Here is a 21,753-nt window from a genome sequence, read left to right on the forward strand (position 1 = left end):
AGAATTCAATAGCCTTGGCATGCAAACCTGGAAATCCTTGCAAATGGCATTTGAGATCAGATTAGGCTATGTGTGTAGATAGCCTTGACCTAACTGTGATTGCAGGAAATATTCACAGAGTATGCTCTAGAATAGACCTCAGTCTTTGATATCTTTTGCCTGGAGTACTGGCCCACTGAATGGAGTCTCTTCCTAGCAGTGAATATGGATGTTGTTTTTATATGAGGGAAACATTCAGGTTTTACCAGACATCAACTCCCTACACAATACCATGAACTCAAGGAGTCTGGAAACCGGGGTTGTTATGAGTACAGCCCTTCAGCTTCACAACTTTGTAATAGGTATTTCAGACACAGGATTTCTAGATTACAAAAGTTATCCATGAAGTTATCTGAAAGCAACAAAATAATTCAACACCCATACTATTGATTTGATTGCAGTTAATTTATCCCACATTTAAAAAAAAAAACAAAACAAAACACACATGAAAAGAGCAAAAGTTTGACTAGGAAATAAACCAAATATTAACATAAACCATAATGGCATACTAATTTCCCCCAGGGGACATAGACATTATGGATTTGCTATTGTGCAAATCTTTTCCTAGATTTGATGACAAATGACAAAAGCGATATTGTTGTTGGAAAGCAGCACATATATTGCTTACTGATTGTATTTTTTTAGAGGGGGAGAATTTTTCTCGGGAGATGGTACCACAGAAAAGTAACCAAACACTTCTTAATAAAGCTCAGTGATCATCACCTAAATCTTGACTGAACTGTCCCATCCTCTCTTCTATAAATGGAGTTTTCACCTTGCCTTTACACCTCTACTAATTAGTTTACCTTCTGAAATATAAATTTATTTTTCCTATGTGCCTTAACAAGGCTTTAGATTCAGATAGGCTGGTAGCTACTACTAGTTCCATCTCCAAAGCCTAGAGTCAAACTGAACCCTGAAGTGCCTATGTTTCTCTACGTTTGCTGCTGGACAGAATCAATTGCTCCTGCTGGCACCAAACAGCTCAGCAGTTAAAGTATTGAGATCCCCAAACCAGGCAGTGCTATTCTGGTGTCCACCTGTGAGATCTGAGAGGGAGCACGGCTGCTGGTGTGAGCCTTGCACAAAGCCCAGCGAGGAGAAGGGTCCCCCCAGGTGGAGTGTTCATCCACAAGGCAGGAGAGAAAGCTCCTGTGCTGCCCTTCTCTTTAATCCCCATTTGGGATCCAAATCTAACACAACCATCTATTTATACCCTGATCATCTGGCTAGAGTGTCCCAACAAGACCGCAGTGACTTGGTCTTTCCTATTGAAGCTTTTCTATCTTGAGCAAAATACTTACTCACTGGGTCAGGTGTTGGAGAGCCTGGATCTACCCCACTGACCAAAACAGAATTAGTTTTTGGTTTTTTTGTTTTTTTTTTTTCTGATGAAGCTCATTAACATGGTAGGTAAACAGGGAAGTCTTCCACACTGGGTATTGAGAGTACAAACTCAGTGCTCTCCCTGTTTCCTCATGGTTAAAGAACTCCGAATTTCAGTGCTTAGGGTGAAGATCCTGCTCTAAAATGAAGTCTCCCACAGACCAGCCATATGCTTTCACAGCTGGCTCTTGGTGTGGGTGTGTAAGAAAACACTTGGGTCAGCTCTGCCCCAAAATTGTGCACAGAAAGCCCAGAAAAGATTGTTCAGGCTCACAACCTTATCTCTTTTACCATAGAAAGCCTACGGATACTTGACTGTATAGTAGGAGCTATGACTTGGACCAGAAACACCAATGTATAACTGTAACTTTAGATGAGATTCCCATAGGACTAAGAAAATGGTCCCAAAGGCAGCAGCATCTAGTAAATCTGTCCCTCTTAATCCAAAAAAGATGCATTATGCACAGAGGGCAAGCTGAGATGCTATTTTTCAGATGACTGACAGATCAGTACATTTCTTGGAACCCAGAGTTTACCAACCTGTGCTTTGTTAGTCAATAATAGTGATGCCCCCCTGAGCTGGTTGCTGGAGTTTAAATTTATTCTAGTGAGAGATATAAATCAGTTGTGAGACTTTTCTTGTCTCTCAATGAGTTGCTGTCACTGAACAGGGTGATAAATGATTATTTCTGTTGACAATAGAAGGTAACTAAAGTGCTGATCAGATCCCACGTTCTGGGATCAATACAGCATTTCTCACTAGCCTCTCTCTTACACCTCTGTGCATAGCCAGCTTCCTGCTAACCCAGACATCAGCTGAACATACAATAATGAGTATCCCACTGAATTAGTGAAATATGGTTTCTGGCATGTTGCTTCCTGGCTCAGTGGATGCTTCTGAAATGAACACCCCTCTGCCTAACACAAACCTTTATAGAATAGGACATCACACTTTTGCAGGCTTAATATAGCTAGAGACATATGCTCCCCTTAGTGATTTTGGAATAAACAGGAAAGCAATACTCTCACTGCAGCTGAAGGATTGCCAGCAGGTGTGTTCTCACTCACTCAGGGACCTTGCTAGGGTCCTGCTTCCCATCTCTCCGTCTGCTTTAGCTTGCCCAACCTTTTTTTTTTTTTTTGCTCATCTCTCTTGCTCACTTTTCTCTTAATGCCTTCCCTGCCATTGCTCAGTCATGAGTTTTAAAGTCCCCATATCTCTCTCTGTCAGTAAAAGGGTTCTTCCATCCCCCCCTCTGGGCCTTCTGGCTTGTGTTTGCCCACAGTGACACTGCGGCCCTCAGCCAGCTCTGCTCCCTGCCTCCCACTTCCCCGCGGTCTCTCTGATGTGGTGCTTGTTCTCTTGATCGTAGCAATGTAGAAAAGCATGCCAAAGGGTGTGCAGCCACGAAGGTCCTTCCTAATGTCCATGTTTAGGGAGGTAATATGCAAGTTGCCCTACGAATGACTCCCTGCCTGTCCATGGAGTCTGGTACCCTGAGGTCTTGGTTCTGGTGGGCTTCCCCTTCCCAGCTCTACTGCAGCTTGCGGTGTCATTGCTCTTGCTCATTCATTTGCTAGTTGCTCATTAGATTCCCGAGCACACCAGAAGGACGCTTTGTGTAAACAAAAATCAGAAGTTGGGGAACAGTAGTAAAAATACTGACCTCAACCCCTGCTGAGCACAGGAAATGGCAAAAGTTTTTGCTGGTGAGAAATACTTGGTTTATGTCATCAAAACTGCTTTTTTTCTGTTGTTCCTGAATGGTTGTTTTGTTAGTTTCATGCTAAAAGCAGGTGGCTGCTGTCTGCTTTGCCTTTCATTGAAGCTGTAGGCTTTAAACTCTTTAAAGTTGTCCGCTGGGTGCAGTTTTCAAAGACAAAGTGACTGGCTAAGGGAGCCCCCATGTTCATGGGAGTGCGCATGCACTGCCTTCTCTGGAGTCTGGAATACAAATCTAAGTGGTACATGCTGGAGGGAGGCTGACTGCAGAGCGAGCAGGAAGAAAATGCTGAGCAGCTTATTTTACATATAGTTGCTTTTCTTATTCCAGCAAAATTTCTTTGGTGCAGAGGAAATATACCTAATATGTGATAATATAGGTCTGCCACATGACAGACCGTTGCTCACCAGACTGAAACATACTTATTTTCCTTTCTTTTTAAAAGAAAAAAAAAGATCTAGCTTGCCAGTTGAATGCTTTTTGAATTATTATGTTTTTTGCATGTAAAGCAATAACACAGCAACCAGGCTATAAGATAACATGTTCAGTGTGCCATAATCAGATGGGACCAAATGTATTCTTGGTACAACTCTATTAACTTTGATGGGCTTACAGGAGAGAAAAGCACAGACCATTGACATTAAGGGGGAAATTTTTCCTGGATAGAGAGATGCAATATCTCTATAGGTAATACTGATGTGATTGTTCCGTGTCTTGGAGGCACAGTCATTACAATTAATGGAGTGAGTCAACATGATATACTGCGTTTTGTCGTATGTCTTTTTTTCATTTAGTAGGCTCATACTACATTTTTACGTGTAGTATTTCTGTTCAAGAGTAATAGCTGTGTTTTTCATGCTCTCGCTGCTCGGCATGCAGTCCCTGAACTGAATTGTAGGAGTGTTTCTAAGGAAATAACATTACTCAGGACAGTAACTGCTAAGCAAATGATACAGGTGGATGTGATTTGATGCTGACCAAGTCTCGTTTGAACTGTTTGGCACACCTCTAAATTAACTGAACAGATGGATTTTTAATTAGTTCTGTCGTTTCATTTTCTGCATTCTTAATATATGTCAGGCTGTATGTCAGGGAGTATTAGCATCAATTTCAAGTGATACAAAAACATTCATAGCAAGAATAAGCTGATAATAACAATAACAAAACATAATTAGAGTACAAATTGGGAGGTCTGTAGCTTTATGAACACGGTAAACCTAGATTTATGAGACTTCAGAGATTTGTTTAAAATGAAAAATGCATGAAACTTGCTGCAAACCAATTAGTTCTGTGCAGACATAGAGCAGGATTTTACAGCTTCCAGTTAGTGGGATAGACCTTGCTCATGTGAATTGGCTGAGAAGAGACGCTGAATTTATGCAATTGATTTATCTGGTTCCACCTGCCCCAAAGAGCAGAAGCACTTGCCTGGGCACTCAAGCACCTTTTAGCTTCAGAGACAGTAGTAAAAAATTTAGTTATTCTTTCCTTCTGACCAAAGTGATATTTTTCCAAGTTCAAAATCCTTTCTTTGCCATTTGCAGCCAGGCTAATGGGACTGTTTTCAAGGGCAAGGCAGCAGCAGAATCTGGTCCAAGTATAGCAATATGACAGCGATAGTTGCACTCCCATATAAAAATAAAATGTTAGTGATTTCTGAGCACAGATAAAGCAACACAATATTATGTACTTGTTTTATTAAGACAGTCTTTCAGAATACTAATGAAGCTGTTTATATGATGGTAGTTAACGAGATGAAGTGTAATCTACATAAAAACAAATTCCACACAACTGTATAGAACTAAGATGCCGCACTGTTCATATAGTTTAAGTTACAAAGATTGATTTTTATGCATTTGTAATTTTCCATGGCAAGCTCTGGATAAAATACTCATTTCCGCCAGATTTATCTCTGCAGGGAATACCTTAGAATTATGGCAGGCACTACATCACAAGTAGTATCAACATCTAAGTTAAAGCAAATGGCTTTAATCATAGATTTCCAAAACATGTTCATCTTTGGATGTGCAGAAAATGGCTAACGTGTAAACAGGCCTAATCAGAGCAATAATATTTCCAACAGCAGAATCCTAGAGAAATTAAATAGGAGACACCTCATCAAGGGGATATAATGATGCTTGGTCGGATCTCCATCCCTTGACACTTTTTCAGTAATATTACACAACGTGCACATAGTGGGAACTGATTTAATATACAACGTTAAGACTGGCATGACTCATGTTTATTTAGGAACATCTTCTTTTGATGGCTTACAATTAACCGGTTAAAACCTACACAGAAAAGTGTTGTTTTTTCCCAAGAATAAGGAAACTACTTGAGCCTGAATGACTTTATGCATGTGCCAGTTACTACCTGACTTTCTTATTCAGTCTTGGCCCACTTGCTGTCCTTTGAGCCAAATCTTCTTGGCATCTCATGAAAAGCAATTGCTGGCAACACGGAATCACAGAATGGTAGGGGTTGGAAGGGACCTCTGGAGATGATCTAGTCCAACCCCCCTGCCAGAGCAGGGTCACCTACAGCAGGTTGCACAGGAACGCGTCCAGGCAGGTTTTGAATGTCTCCAGAGATGGAGACTCCACCACCTTTCTGGGCAGCCTGTTCCAGTACTCTGCCACCCTCAAAATAAAGAAGTTCCTTCTCATGTTTCGGTGGAACCTCCTATGTTCAGGCAATATTCTAGCTACTAAGGAAATGCTGGTTCAAATCTCCTCCACGATTCAGAATTGGGGAAAATATCTGTGTCTTTCCTGTGGCCTAATCATAAGGTTACTGGCTTTCCTGTGGTGGTTTTCTGCTTGGCCTCTTTTGCTATGGCCGTGGACAGCATCCCGAATAGGCTGCAGCCAGCTCTATGCCTTGGCAAGATGTTTCATTTCAAACAATGGCACTTTGCAGGTCTTGAAAAACTTACCCTTGGAAATTTTTCCAGTCAGGTCTGAGGCTGAATAACCTTAGTTGCTACTTGATATTGTCAGAGGATGTGTCTGGCAGTCTTCGAACGCAGAGGGGTGTGCTGACCCAGCCCTGAAGTATTCACACTCTGAGAGCCCTGTGTGCAGGTTACCTTTACTCAGCTGAACAGTCCCAGTGGAGTCTTTTCAGGATCTGGGATACTTCATAGCTGATACTTTAACCCGTAATGGCAATGCAGGATCTGGACTTCGGCAGCTTCACCACCCAGGGGGTTTGACAGATGGATCTGTGCCCACGTGTAAGTGAACTGAGGTGTCTCTGCTCTGTCTCCTCTGGAAGGAGCACACTCTGCAGTGCTTTCCAGTCTGCAAGGCATCCAGAGTCATCCTGAGAGAACCCGAGACAGCCTGGCCTCCTCCCGGGCAGATAAATGAATGCTGTTATTTTAATGAGGTTTGGAATTTGTATGCTTTGAGGGGAGAGGCGATGTTAGGGAGACTGTCTTTGGCTGTAAGCACAACTAAGGCTGAAAGGCGGTGGTTACAGCCCTCACGTCAGAGCACCAGGCAGGATGGCTCTGCTGTAGCCCTGCCTCTGCCCCGCCTGGTTTTGCATTCTCTGTTTGCCTTTGATGATACAGAGATAACAATGACCTCACTGACAACATGCTTTGCGATCTGATACTGTTATATAAAAGCCAGCTAATATTTATCTTTACAGGAATAAAATAAAAGCTTTGTATATACAAGGACTACAGGGCATAAAATAAAACTAGCACGGACCAGGTTCAAAGCAAACAGAGCGTCGCCCATGGCACAACCTGTAGTCGAGCTGTGGAGCACCTGGCCATAGGGTGCTATAGACACTTAAAGTTCTCAGTTTGAAAATGAATTGGGTGTGTTACTGGAAGAAACATTAATGAAGGTTATTAAATATTAAAGGCATCATATCCGCTTGAGGAAGCCCTTGAAGCAGGTAGCACCCGAGGTCAGGAGAGGATGCTGGGCCAGTGTCGCTCTGCGCCTCCCTGTAATTCTTCCTTGGGCATAGGCTATTAGCATATGACTGGAGGCAGGTGCTAGGCTACACAGAACTTTTATCTAACTCGGTATGGATTTTCTTATGTTTTTATGTATTCTTACAATCACCCTATAAGAACATGTAGCCTCTGCTTCTTCTCACAGTCTATTAAACTGTGGGCGTGAAAGGATGACCAGGTCTTGTGAAACTGAAGATAAAGGTGAAGTAAAGGGGAGACAACAGGTGCTGGAGTTGCATGCCTGCTTTTCCAAGTTCCCAGTACAATCAAAAGGGCTTTCATCAGCCTGCTAGCCAGGACCCTTGATATAAATAGCAGACGGCTTAAATTGTAACTAGCAGGTTGCTGCGGTAGCAGCCAGACAGACTCATCGCCTCGGTAAAGAAAGTGCACGTTGCTGGGGAAAAACATTATTCATGTAACATAAAAGCAGATTCTGAATAATTACATTGGGCTAGGTATAACATCGTGTGTGTTTGTAATCGTCTGAGGCCAGAGTGAGAGGAAAGAAGATATTTCAAAACTTTTTGTAGCGCGGGGAGGAAGGTCCTTATGGGACAATAAATACTGGATGAAGGAAATGTAGGTTCATCAATAGAATTCTGAATAAATAGGCTTGCTTCATTCTGCAGCTGTTCTTTAGCTGTATTATTTGTTGTTCGTAACAACTGCCAGGTACTTTTGAAAATGTTCATGAGTTCTGGATGATTCATGATTCCTTGGTGTAGATGATTTTTCATCAAACGGTTCTTACCAGAAGTGTGGTGTTTGTTATTCATTAATTCAGTATTTGCTATTTATTGCTTTGTCATCTTTTGTTTAAAAAGTTTCATATATTAAATCAGGAAGCACAAATATTAGCTGGTAATTTAGGACTAACTATGAAACATGAAGAGCAAGCAGACAAAGTGGAACGGTTTGCTGACATCAAAAATAGTAATGTCCAAACCAGTTAGCAAATGCCTTTCATTAAGAGAAATGAGTATTTGAACATAAACAGTTTGAAGCAAAAAAGAAATTGATTCCCAGTCAATATACATTCACCCAGTTTTCATTAAATACTGTTATGGAATGAGTCTCTTGTTAGATGCCCTGGAAGATGGTATTCATTAAAGATATGTCTAAAATAAAAGCAGCTTTATATTTGAACACATTTCCCTGTACGGTGTGGCTTCAAGCACAAATGAATGAGACTTCCATGAGGCTGAGAACAACTTTTTCTTGTTATAAGGGTGAAGCACAAATGCCAGGTGGAATTTTGTTTTGCTTTGCTTTAATTATGAGCCATATTACATAGCTGAGGAATGGACCCAAAAGGAAAAGCTTGAAGCTTCAAATGATTTATTGATAAGCCCTCTACATGTATTCCACTTTGTGGGATGCAAATTTTATCTGAGGCTTCCCTCATGCTTCCCTTAAAAGCTTGGTTTATCTTCATGTTAGGTCTGGTCCAAACTGTGGGAGCAAGGGAAAGGGGGGAATATAGTTGGGGTTTTTTGTACAACGTGTATTAGGGCCATACTTGAGACTTTTATGTGCAGAAAACTACAAAAGCTGGCATACAGCATATCCTGTTTAAAACCACAGAGAGTTCACCATACAATCTCGGTGCCTCCTTGATGTGATCGTATCATGTGCTATTATTTCAGTAACCTCCCATGTGCCTTTCTGTCTAGTTTTCTACTCTTTGCATATGGACTGTTGTTTTCTTTTGTGCTAATTCCTACCCCATAGTCACAGTGAAAGGATTTCGGTTCCTTACCCAGAGCACTAACATGCAATGTAAGTAACACTTTGACACAGCTGTATATTTTACCTCCCTTCCCTCCTGGCTCCCCAAATTAGCGTGTAAGAAGATCTCCTCACTTTCCAGAAACAGGTCAAGCTTCAGAAAACCCCGAATGTGGAGCATCATGACAGGGTACTTCTGAGGCTATCACCAGAGAGATGCACAAGAGAAGTTACAGACAGAAAATGATGCAGTGCCAGATTTTGAACAAACTGCCAAATGACTTACAAGAAAAAAAGGGATCAAAGTTCTGCCTCCAGCAAAACATGACAAGCAAGTGACCTCGGGGTGCGTTGATTCTGATGCCTGACTTTCCTCTCTGCTGCACAGTACCAAGCTGATGATGAAGAACCAAGGATATCTGAAACAGCTTACGAAGACCTGATCCTTCAGCTCTGTGATTAATCATCTTGTGACTTCCATGCACACCCAGTTAGCAGCACTGTGGGAGGTCCTGGTAACCATCTTTTGTCTTCCACCCCCCTCCGTTGCTCCATTTGGTGATGAGTGCTACAAAATTCTTTGAGTGTATTTCTGCCTTGTGAGAAAAATGGTAATGAGAAATTAAATCTTTCCTCCAGTGAAGAATCATTCTTTCTGGGCATATTTAGAAGACCTGTTTCCTCTATTACATCTTTCATTTAGCGACTACCTTTGTGCTCAAGTATGTCACCTTGGGAAGCTGCTCTTCAGAAAGGAAATGATCTTCTACAGACGTGTGCTTTAGTTTAGTTTTGCTGTGATGAAGTGGTAAAGCAGAGGCGCCAGTCAACAGGCACTGGGACCACAAATCTAGCTGCAATACCCTTGTCTCCAAATTTAGAGATTTGTGAGTAGTGAAGAAGACACAGCAACTACTACCACTGCCTCTCACTTATGCTGATAGTCCTTTTAACTGCTGGGATCCTGATGGTGGTGGAGATGTAACTGCTGTCAGAAGCAAGAGGTTTGTGGAAAGAGAGGTAGAGAAGTATTGCATTTAGCATGGTGATATGGTGGCAGAGTAAGGTAATACTTTTGGGGAGCTATCTATTCAAGTGGGAACTCCTAGAAGTCAACAGTCTCACTTAGCGAGGATGCAGGAGGATGAAGGGGGATGTGAAGAGGTCAAATTTTCCAATGGCCTGACAGACCAAGCAATGACAGGTCAATGGGGACTTACTAATACTCGTCTTGTCTGCTTGTACAAACTGCTTCCCTCCTCCAGCAACAGAAATATGGCAGCAGTGCCAAAAATGGAAAACCTGAATCCAAGAGTGACAATTTGCCATTCTCTTGGAGACGCACTTGGAGATTAGAGTAGGAAGCTAAATACAGTATTAAGTATAACTTGCTAGAGAAAGTGATCTACAGCATGTACAGCAGAGTAACACTTCAGAGGGTTCAATTTGAAGCTTATATAGGAAAATACAACTTGAAAAGTATTACACTATCCACCCAAAAAAATTTACACGATGATTTTAATATTACCTTTATCTCAAAGCTCTTGCAACTATGGTCAATGTAACTGTATAAAGGAAAAAAAAAAACCAAAACCCAAAACTAGAGAGACATGTTTTTATCGTGCTAACTGAGGTGACAGGATATTTTATATATGTGTGTACGGAGCCACACTCAGATTGAATTCAAATGGTATACAGGAAACTAAAAGGCATATTAATCTTGTATATTTTAATTATTGCTTTACTGGCTCACATTGGCAATAATGTCTTAATAATTCAATAAGTCTCAATTCAGTAGTTCAGTCTTAAATCTTGGGCAGCTGGTGGAGATTTTAATAGAATTCAGCAATTTAGTCGATATATGAGAACTGAGATAAGCAAATTAAGATCTACCAGAGATCAGATATAAAATTAGAGACAGTATAATTTTTGATGGGCCATGACCTCATCAGCTAGGGATTGTCATTTCTCTGCGAAATTAGATGAAGAGATAATGAGGCAATTACCTTGTGAACTTTGAAATGATAAACAAACAGTAGTGCTGCAGGACAGGCAAAGTAAGTTATTTCCAGCATCTGGAGAACCTGATGCAATTTATCTTTAAATTCCACATAAACTGTTTAAATCTGCATATATTAGTATAAATAAGAGTAACTAAACCCAAGTATGGCTTTTTTTTCTCCCAAAGGCATGCACATTTCTTAGTGACACAAATATGAATAAATAAGTAATTTATAATAGATTGCAAATCGCAAGTCAACCAAGCTGTCTTATGATTTATGTATTGAACTCGGGTGGCCGAGTAATTAACTTTATCATATTTATCCCAGCGATATCTGAGATAAGATACACCTTGTGTTTTCCTTAGCCTTCAATGAAATGACTGCTTTTCTTCAGCAGGAAATTAAGAGCATCGGAAAGATCTGAACACCTTTGTACAGTGGCTTTGTGAATATGAAGTCCTTCTGCCTGTCTTTTCTTTACCTTAGGCACAAATGTGCAGTCAGCAGACTCATTCTGAGCTTGTCTCGCCAAAATCTAAGGCACGAGAGCGATGCTCTCGTAAAGCTCTGACTGACGGGACAGCTGGCAAAGTCTGTTGTTCCACCCTGGAAGGTGAGTGAAAGATGTTTAGCCACTGCAGCAAAGGACAGGATAGGCAAGTAAACCGCATTTTATGCTGTGGCAATTTGAGTAATACAGACTCCCCGCAATTCTCCCTCTGTGCAGCAGGTAATTTTGATTGACATATTGCTGACAGTCTTAGACACAATGTTATTGCAAGCAAAAGATGATTTTGGTTGTCTCTGTAGGCGTGTGTGCATTTTCTCTGAGTATTTAGAAGTTCCCTACTACAGGTGCATGTTTATATAATCTTCTTTAGTGCATTATACATGTACTTAATGAAGTGTGATCTTTCGGTAGGTGCTTATGATAACTATTTCTAGACAGGCAGTAACACATTTGGGTGATCACGATGATATTTGCTGTCTGGTTCACTCAACTCTGGAGTTACTGAAAAGGTGGAAAGGAATGCACTACCAAAGAGGTAAAAAGTAGTGTTATATAAGACCAGACTATAATCTATAACCCTATTTTAGAATACAAGGAGATCAGTGATAGCAGGCTATTTCTTTGACTGGGAAAGGTGAGTAGGGTAGGGAGGATAGGGACAGCATTGAAAGTAGAGAAAAAACCTTTCTTTGCCTGTTCAAAAACTTCTTCTCACATATTTTGAGCAAAGCCAAACTGCAAGTCAAAATATAGACAGGCCAAAACAGGATGCTCCTCCTCTGAACCCCTTCAGACTTTGTGGAGCTGAACAATCTCAAACTTCATTAGTCTGTTTTTTCTCTAAGAAAACAACAAATGAGGAGGGACAGCAAAGCCAGCATCCAAGAGCTTAATTAGGGCGTTTGTTCATTGTGCCCACCTTAGTCTCTTGGTGACAGTAGGTTGATACAGATGTCAAAATGAAGTAGTATAGGGATGAAGTGGGCCCACAGTTTCCACACCCGATTTGGAATCTGTTTTAAGATTATGCACAGGCGTAAATCAGGAATAATTCCTCACAAATACAGCTGTATGAATTCATGGATCCTAGTATTAGAGATCAAAATCGGTTGTTTTCTGTGTGCTTCCACTTGAACAAAGAGGCCTTTGCATTTCCATGCTTCTTGTTCTACCTACTTTCCCCAGTCAGGAAAGCAATTATGGCCAAATTAACCTTTAGGCACATCTTTACCTTCAGAGTGGCTTTGCTGAATAGAAGCCCTGGTGACTGGAACAACATTAGGAAAAGCCAAAGATCTGTGGAATTTTGGAGCGGGATCCAAAAACCCTGAGTTTTGGCCACATGGGGAATGTTAAGGGTATTAGCAGTCAAGTTTCCACCAGACAGTTTTTAGACTTCTTAAGTCAAAGAAATAAATTCTTCGCCTATTCTACCACAAAGCATCAAGAAAAGAAGGAAATCATGCTGACTCAGAACACAGACAAACTGTGCCGAGGAGGTCATGCCAGAGGCTCTGCCTGCATTAGTTGCGCACCACAGGGCCAGATGCAAGATCTGGAGAACTTGCTAAAAGCTCCAGTGGAGAAAACGCCAAGTGGGATGGGGTGGGGGCAGAATTTGGTGCCTTTGAAAGACAAAGACAAGAGAATGGGGAAAAAAGTGAAAAGAATGGGGGAAAAAAAATACATTCATTTTTCTTCTACTTATCTTTCTAGTTATTTTACCTATATTTTTTATCCTGTCATGGTGCTGTACTCTCTGGATAGCAAACATTGTGAGGAATTGTTTTGATATGAATGAAGCATTCCCTATTCATTTTCTGAGATGGAACACACTTTTGGTAACGCTAGATCTTGTAAACTCTTTAAAAAGAAGCTTAACTTTTAGAGTAAACCAACAGCACCACCTTACTGGAAACCATATGATGCGTATACAGCTAAGGAGCTAAAAATATAGAGTAGTTTAGGATATTCATCTTAACAATATTAACCTTTCCCTAGAGAGATGTTTCAGTCTGTTCCATCTGCTTATATCCATTTTTATCATACTTATCGCTGTTTCTAAATTAAATTTGGCTCTCTTATTCAGGTTTCTTTTTATTCCCACCCCTAAATATTTTATCTATTCAGTTGCCTATGGAAAATTCCCATTTATGTGAAGAGCCCTGTATTACTATTTAGTTAGGGGCAATATCTCAGATTTATCCCATTACTTCATAATTTCAAGCTACAGTAGGGCATCCCTATTTGCTTCAGAGTGTCAGAAGTAGCTACCTTCTGTTCAACTGGAAAGTGTAATCCATGTATATGGGAACTTTGCTACATAATCTTGACATCCAACTGTGTTTCCATCAGCATTAAAATCCTTCTTTTATGGTACCATTCTGGGTTTATGAGCACACAGATGATAATGACGATAAAGAAATAAGTACCAACCTAGTAAATGTTGCTTACCCAACAAGCATCTGTATGACACAGGAACATTTATATCGTTGGCAAAAAAAAAAATTTGCTTCAACACTTTTCACAAAGCCAGATTTCCCTTGATCTGCAGCCAGATCGGGCTAAATAAGCCTCGGCAGAACCTAGTCTTTGGTGCAGGATTCCTGACCCTCGTCCTGTGCTGCTTCCTCCTTGTCTTCGCCTCCCTTTACTGACTTTCCTAACTCTGCTGAGTATGATTCAGCAATAGAATAATAGGTATTATAGTAGAATTTCTAATAACATTTCACAATGGATAGCTTAAGGTGTGAATTTACTGTGGAAACAAAAGCAATCTATCACCTAGCTGGGCAGAAAGGAGGCAGGCTCAATCCACTGGCCACAGCCTTTATCTTCTCTTCATTCAGACCAGGGGATCTCATTGATGCTTATAAATATCTAAAGGGCGGGTGCCCAGAGGATGGGGTCAGACTCCTTTCAGTGGTGCCTGGTGGCAGGACAAGGGGCAACGGGCACAACTGGAAAACAGGAAATTCCATCTCAACAGAGCACTGGAACAGGCTGCCCAGAGAGGTTGTGGAGTCTCCTTCTCTGGAGACATTCAAAACCCCCCTGGATATGCTCCTGTCCAGCCTGCTCTAGGTCAACCTGCTTTGGCAGGGGGATTGGACTAGCTGGACATGGAGCTATGCCTGTTTATCCCACCTGAGAATCTACCACAGCACTTCGTAAGCCAGTTGTCACCCAGGTTTTTCTTTCTTGCCCAGGTCTTGTTATAGTAAGGGATGAAAGCACAGTGAAGGAAGACTGGAGAAGCTGTACAGTTCTTGAGGTACCAAACAGTAGGAGAGGAATCCTTAGGGGAGCCACAAAGGAGAGAGGGTGAGCTATTGGAAAGGAGGTTGAACTTTCCTTTTGGCCTCCAGCTTGGTAGACACAAATATGGTCTTGACCAAGGAGTTTGCACATCTTATAAAACAGATTGCATCTCATCTCAAAGTTCATAGGCAGACTAGACTACCTAACAAGTGCACCCCGAGACTACTTGCCCCAAGGGCATTCAGACGTGCAGTGCTTGAGATACTGCAGCAATGCACTGCATTTAAATGGAGGTAGGGAAGGGAGGAAGCAAGGTGCAGTTTCCACCAGAGGCAGGCTTCATAGTGGTGGATTACTTTCAGCCAAAACAAGAAAGCCGGTCAAGCTGCATCGATGTTTCATCTATTTGGCAACCAGGTCTTCGAGGGAAGGATAGCGATAAATTCTAGCAACAGTGGAGCCTTTTCCTTTTGCCAGCCAGCTCCTCATCTACCTAAAGAGTTTATATGTCTCTGTCCTAAAAAACTGTTAAGCTTAGCAGCCTATTTCCATCAAACTTATTAGAGAATAGTTGTCTTGAAGATTTAGTATCTACAAGCTTCAAAGAAGAGGTGGTCAGGCAGAGGGCTTAACTGTTGTCTCTGGTAAAAGAAAAACTGGAGTATAAACTCCTCGTCTCTATTGCAATTGTATATGTATACATGCGCTACTCCATAGGGGAGTGACGCCAGTCCCAGGAAAAACTCATGATAAATCTTGCACCTTTAGGTGCTTGAGATTCTCATCCTGGGAACCAGATATGTAGGAGACTGGGCATCTTCATCGCCCACTGAATTACTTTGTTTCCTACTCGAGTGAAGCTTTTGCCTTCCCTCCCTGATTGCAATGAGGAAGGTTTGCAATCCTCCGATGAGCAACAGCTGGCTCTCATGTTCAGCAAATGCAGTGATATACTGCTTTTTCTGGTGACTCACTTCATTGGTTTGTTGTTTAATTTATATTTTTTTTCCTAATGAGGTAGGCATTTTCCCACCTTGAATGAAACTGGAATGATCCTGTGATGAGCTGGGGTGCAGTATTGAAAGCAGGAAGAAAAGCCTCACAGACACGAAGAGCACGTCTGTATATACAAACTGAACATTGCTCTGATTAAAAGATAAGGAACAGAAGAAAAGCTACTTATTTTTTAAATCTATACTATTGACTGAACAATCATAATTATAGGTTGGTGCTGTAGTAACTGAGGCTCCACAAGGTATTGTAATCGCAGATAAAGGAATAGAACAGGCATTTGAAATACTGTCCTAACAAGTAAGTAATACTATAGCAGCTGGCCTTCACTACTTCAAACATTTTTCTTTTATATAGCTAAAAATAAAACAAGAAACAAAGGAATAAACAACAGATTAAAATAACTTTATCATACACATGCCAGGCTTAGCAGAAGGTAGTTGCAGAACTGAAATAACACTGGATCAAATGTTCCCCTCTGCTTCTGCATGGCAACAGCATAAGCTCCCTGCCAGGCTCTGAAGTTCCCCACCCAGAGCAGACACTGAACATCAGCAGACGCTGTGGCTCCACTTGATATGTGCTGTAGCAGACTGAGAGATGTTCTGGAGGGCAAAGGAACACTTCGGGGATGTAATTCTTTGACTTTGCTTTATCCTCCTGAAAACAGGGCAAGTTGTTATTTAGACATTTTTATGGGGAAATCTAATTCTACTTTCATGTGAACAAGCGGAATTTAAAAAAAAAAAAAGCAAATTACTGTATCAGCACACTTGGAAGTCCCACTTCCCCTTTTCAGGATACCTTTAACAGAAAAGCATGGGGGTTTTCAACCCTATCATTTTTTTCAAGAGGAGTAGGAAAAAGCAGAACACACTAAGTGCCCAGACTTTCAGTAATAGGTGATCTGTACCAGCTGAGCTGATGTTTAATTCCACATCTGACAATTTTTCATAAAAATCACCTTTATTTTTGTGGAAGAAGTGCCACAAATTCCTCATGAAACTGAGGTTAAATGGTTCCTATTTTAAATTTAAGTTAATGAAAGAGAGGCATTTCTCAGCTTAGGCACAATGAAAAACTGGATTTTTTTTTTTTCCCTCTGGTTTGGAGAATTGTATGGTAAAAACTTGCAGAAGGCAGGTGACAGGCTGCTTTGCACCACCCACATGGCTGATACAGCATAAAGTTGTCAGTTGCTGTAACCTCAAAGGAGTTCTCAAAATAGGAAGAAATAGGAGTATTGTCATTGCTTAGACTGTGTATTTCTACTTCTAATCAGATATATAAGAAAAGAAGCTATGGAATATAAATGACTATCAAGAAAAAAAACTATGGTAAGGCCATTATATTTCCTAATAATTAGGAATTATGTATTGCTGTGTATAAATTTATAGTTACCTTCTTCATTATGGCATATATAGCATTAGCTTGAAATTTTGAAGTGGACTGAAGCAGGATATGATTTCCTCGTGTGAGGGTAAGTTTCAAATTGAAAGGTGTCCTTGTATTGTATTGGTAGCAAAAGTCTAAAATTTCTATCCACCAAGAATACTTCAGGATGGATCAATTGAAACATTTTTGTTAAATTCAATCCTTTCTTTTGATATCAGCCCTGTCAGAAATAAAGGAAAACTTCCAAATTATAAATTATTTTCTATTTTGAAGTGAAAATCCCTCTTTATTGTGTGCTAATCCCCCTTGACTTTCCTAGTATGGAAACTTCTTACCTGGGTAAGTGTCCAAAAAGCCCATCTGTGAAGTCTGAAACTTTTAAAGAAACAAACTTTTTCTCCAAAACGTTTTTCATGACCAAATAAGAATCTTCCAGGGGGATGTGAAAATTACAGCTGTGCAAAACTGAAGATGGTCTCAAATTCTATTCCAACATGAGGGTTTCTAAAGCAGTCTTTGACATTTAAAAGCTATTTATGTAAAAAGCATCATGTATTCTTGATGGAGGTGGAAATAGAGGCCATCTATATTAAGGCCTCCCTATTACCCTAGATCTATAATGAACAGTCCTGTTAAAATCAGCAAGAATTCACTAAATCTAGACCATATTAATGAAGGTGGTAGAAATAGATGCGCAGTTGTTTTGCTGACTGAGAGCTTTTCAGGGACTGCTTTGAGGCACTCCATTAGTGTTGCCTCACATGCTTCCAAAGTAGGCTGGTGTTAGTGTTGGAAAAATTAGATCAGTCTTGAGAGATAAAAGAAGAGTTGTTTGTTATGACAGTTCTTTCAACTGGAAAAGAGGGAGGAGAACTGGGTTAAGCCAGCTCTGTGTCCTTGATGAGAGCTGTAGACAGACCATCAGCAACTGATGACACAGTAGTAGAAGAGTTGATTCTTAGGGACCTCTGGAAGTTGTCTACTCCAACCACTTACAGCATGTGTCTCCAACACTGGAAGAGATTTTAGCAGTGGCTTTATGTAGCCAAGTAAGAAAACCCTCTAAAAATTGCCATCATCTCCAAAAATAACTTATCCCATTGCTGTGCTACTGTCCTAGTGAAGGAATTTTTACTATTGTGCAGTCCGAAACTCTCAAAATTCACATTTTGTCTGTTCCCCCTTGATTTATACTGTCTGACATTGTTGAAAGAGGTTAGTTCCACTGTCTGTTGGGCAGTTGTAGGCTATTACCAAATTACCTCTTAGTCTTCTAAGGGGTAGAAGGACATCTGAAGGTCCTGAGGGAGCTGGTGGATGAAGCTGCCAAGCCACTATACATCATATTTGAGAAGTTGTGGCAAGTCCGGTGAAGTTCCCACGGATTGGAAAAGGGGAAACATAACCCCCATTTTTAAAAAGGGTGAAAAGGAATACCTGGGGAACTACAGGCTGATCTCACCTCTCTGCCCAGCAAAATCATGGAGCAGATCCTCCTGGAAACTATGCTATGGCACACAGAAAATAAGGAGATGATTGGTGACAGCCAACATAGCTTCACTAAGGGGAAATTGTGCCTCACAAATTTGGTGGCCTTCTATGATGGAGTTACAGCGTTGGTGGATAAGGGAAGAACAACTGACATCATCTACCTTGACTTGTGCAAAGCATTTGACACTGTCCCACACCACATCCTTGTCTCTAAATTGGAGAGACATGGATTTGATGGATGGACCACTTGGTGGATAAGGGATTAGCTGGATGGCTGCCCTCAGAGTTGCGGTCAATGGCTCGATGTCCAAGTGGCAACCAGAGACAAGTGGCATTCCTCAGGGGTCAGTACTGCAACTGGTACTATTTAACATCTTTGTTGTCAACATGGATGTTGGGATCAAGTGCAGCCTCAGCAAGTTTGCTGATGACACCAAGCTGTGTGGTGTGGTCAACATGCTAGAGGGAAGGGATGACATCCAGAAGGACCTTGACAGTCTTGAGAGGTGGGCCTGTGCAAACCTCATAAGTTCAACTAGGCCAAGTGCAAGGTCCTGTACGTGGGTCAGAGAAATCCCAAGCACAAATACAGGCTGGGTGGAGAAGGGATTGAGAGCAGTCCTGAGAAGGACTAGGGGCTGCTGGTTGATGAGAAGTTCAACATCAGCTGGTACTGTGCACTAGCAGGCCAAAAGGCCAACCCCATCCTGGGCCACAGTAAAAGAAGTGTGGCCAGCAGGTTGAGGGAGGTGATTCTGCCCCTCTACTCCACTTTTGTGAAACCCCATCTGGAGTACTGCATTCAGCTCTGGGGCCCCCAACATAAGAAGGACATGGATCTGTTGGGGCAAGTTCAGAGGAGGGCCATGAAGATGATCAGAGGGCTGGAGCACCCCTCCTATGAAGACAGACTGAGAGAGTTGGGGTTATTCAGCCTGGCGAAGAGAAGGCTCCAAGGCGACCTTATAGTCACCTACAGAAAAGGTGGAAAGTGTAGTGATAGGATGAGGGGTAATGGTTTTAAACTGAAAGAGGGGAGATGTAGATTAGATATTAGGAAAAAATTCTTTACTGTGAGGGTGGTGAAGCACTGTAACAGGTTGCCCAGAGAAGTTGTGGATGCCCCATCCCTGGAAATGTTCAAGGCCAGGCTGGATGGGGCTTTGAGCAGCCTGGTCTAGTGGAAGGTGTCCCTGCCCATGGCAGAGGGGTTGCAACTAGGTGATCTTTAAGGTCCCTTCCAACCCAAACCATTCTATGATTCTTTTCACCAGACTATGTCCAGCTGTCTTAGCACACAGCTTCTGAGGAGTGTGTCTAGGATCTAGCCACCTTGACAGGAACCTACTGGACCCTCACCAGTTTCTCAGCATCCTATGTCCTGTTTTGGGCCTCCCAGTTCAAGAAGGATGCTCAGTCCTCACATTTCTCAAGGTCTTTCTGGACTGAACTGCTTATACATCTGCCGAGGGTGTGCTCTGTGGCTATCAAATCTACTGATGAAGATACTGAAGAAAATGGCATACTCTGCTGCTTATCAGCTCAGCATCAAACTGTTGATTGGGTTTTTTTATTTTTTTTTCTCTTTGAACTCGTGGTGCAGCCATTTTACAATCTAGGGTTGATATCAGAGTCAGTTAAAATACTGCCTGTGCATTGTCTTTGTCTGTAGCATAATAGTGATGTCGATGGTATCAGATGTGTTAAATCACACAATATTAAAATCTGAAGACTAACTGGAGTAGTTTTGAGTGCAGGCAAATATCATTCAGTTCCACTGTTTTCCAAGTTTTTTAATCCTATGTTAAGATAGTTTATAACTGAAACAGTATTGATTAAAATTACTCTACTTAAGCTTCTTCAGTGTGCTTGTTTTCAGACACCTGTCCAGATGTTTTACAGGCCTGCAGTGATGAGGCTGGCAATGAAATGAAGCATTTCTTACTGATTTTAAACAACATGAACAGGTAAAGAGAGTTAGCAAGCAGAAGAGATCTTTCAGAGATAAGAAACTCAGATTATCTCCTGTTCTGCTTCTTCCAGAATGTTGAACTGGGCTATTTCTCCCTCTTTAATCTAATATTGTAATAGAGTTCAAATTTTTATATCAAGTAGGATGCTGATGTCACATTTAACATCAGTGTTTGCCAGTAACACACAGAGGTCTCAAAGCTAATGGCTCTAATTTTTTCCTCATATTGACTATGCTTTTCAAAAAAGCTAACTATGAACTCCAGAAATACTTGTATTTGTCGTATTTAGTATCAATGCAAACACTGTTCAGAGAAATCGTGTATCCACGTTTCCATTTTTTTCTGTACTTCTATCTGTCCTTAAAAAATTGCAATCTATTAGTGTAAGAGTAACTTTTATAAGCCTAAAGATAGTCATTCAGATCTCGAGAAACACTTCTAGTGAGATAGTGTTATTTCTCCTAAAGTATAGTGCTTTTCTGAAATGAACCTACATTAAAGTGGTGACTTTTCTCAGCATATCTCTTGCAGTGCACTTTCAGACTCCCATCTGCTAATTTGAGTGACACAAATACACTTTTACTGTGCTTTATTCCTGTTTGCCCTGCAGAGGTACCACTGCTGAGAGACGCTTTGATTTCTTTTTCTTGTACTGTATCAACAGAATTGTTTGTTAAGAACCATTCACAGAACATATCAAAGGCAAAAGAGAGTATAACTGTCACGGAAAGCACAATCAGAGACCTTGAGGCTATGCAGGAATATTTGAGGATGAGATTTGGCAAAAAACATTTATGACTAATGAGTATTCTTGAGAAAGAACCCAGCAGGATTATGAAGAATTGAATAAGGAAAGGAGCAAGGAGAGATTATTCGCAAACCAAACAAGTCTGCAATGCATTTATGGAGATACACTTAACAGAGCTAGTCAAAGAACCGAATGTCCATTCTATAGGAAATGGCAGGATTTATCAAAATTTAATTTCTTCCCAGATCGGGATGAGAAATTTAAACAATGCAATTCATAGTGAAAATGTCTTGTTGTGAGTAAATGTGCATTTGACCTTTGTGTGTGGTTAAAACCAAACCATTCCAACTGTATCACAATGCTGTGATAGCTTTTTGTCAGCGTTTTATAATACTGCTACTTGACACACATCTTAATTTCATTGACTTGGCATCTTTCCGTAGAAAACTACTTCCATGGAAGTTGTTTAATCAGCTCACAGCTGAAATAGTGCACTATATATGT

Source organism: Rissa tridactyla, chromosome 2 (genome assembly GCF_028500815.1).
Source record: "Rissa tridactyla isolate bRisTri1 chromosome 2, bRisTri1.patW.cur.20221130, whole genome shotgun sequence".
Taxonomy (NCBI): Eukaryota; Metazoa; Chordata; class Aves; order Charadriiformes; family Laridae; genus Rissa; species Rissa tridactyla.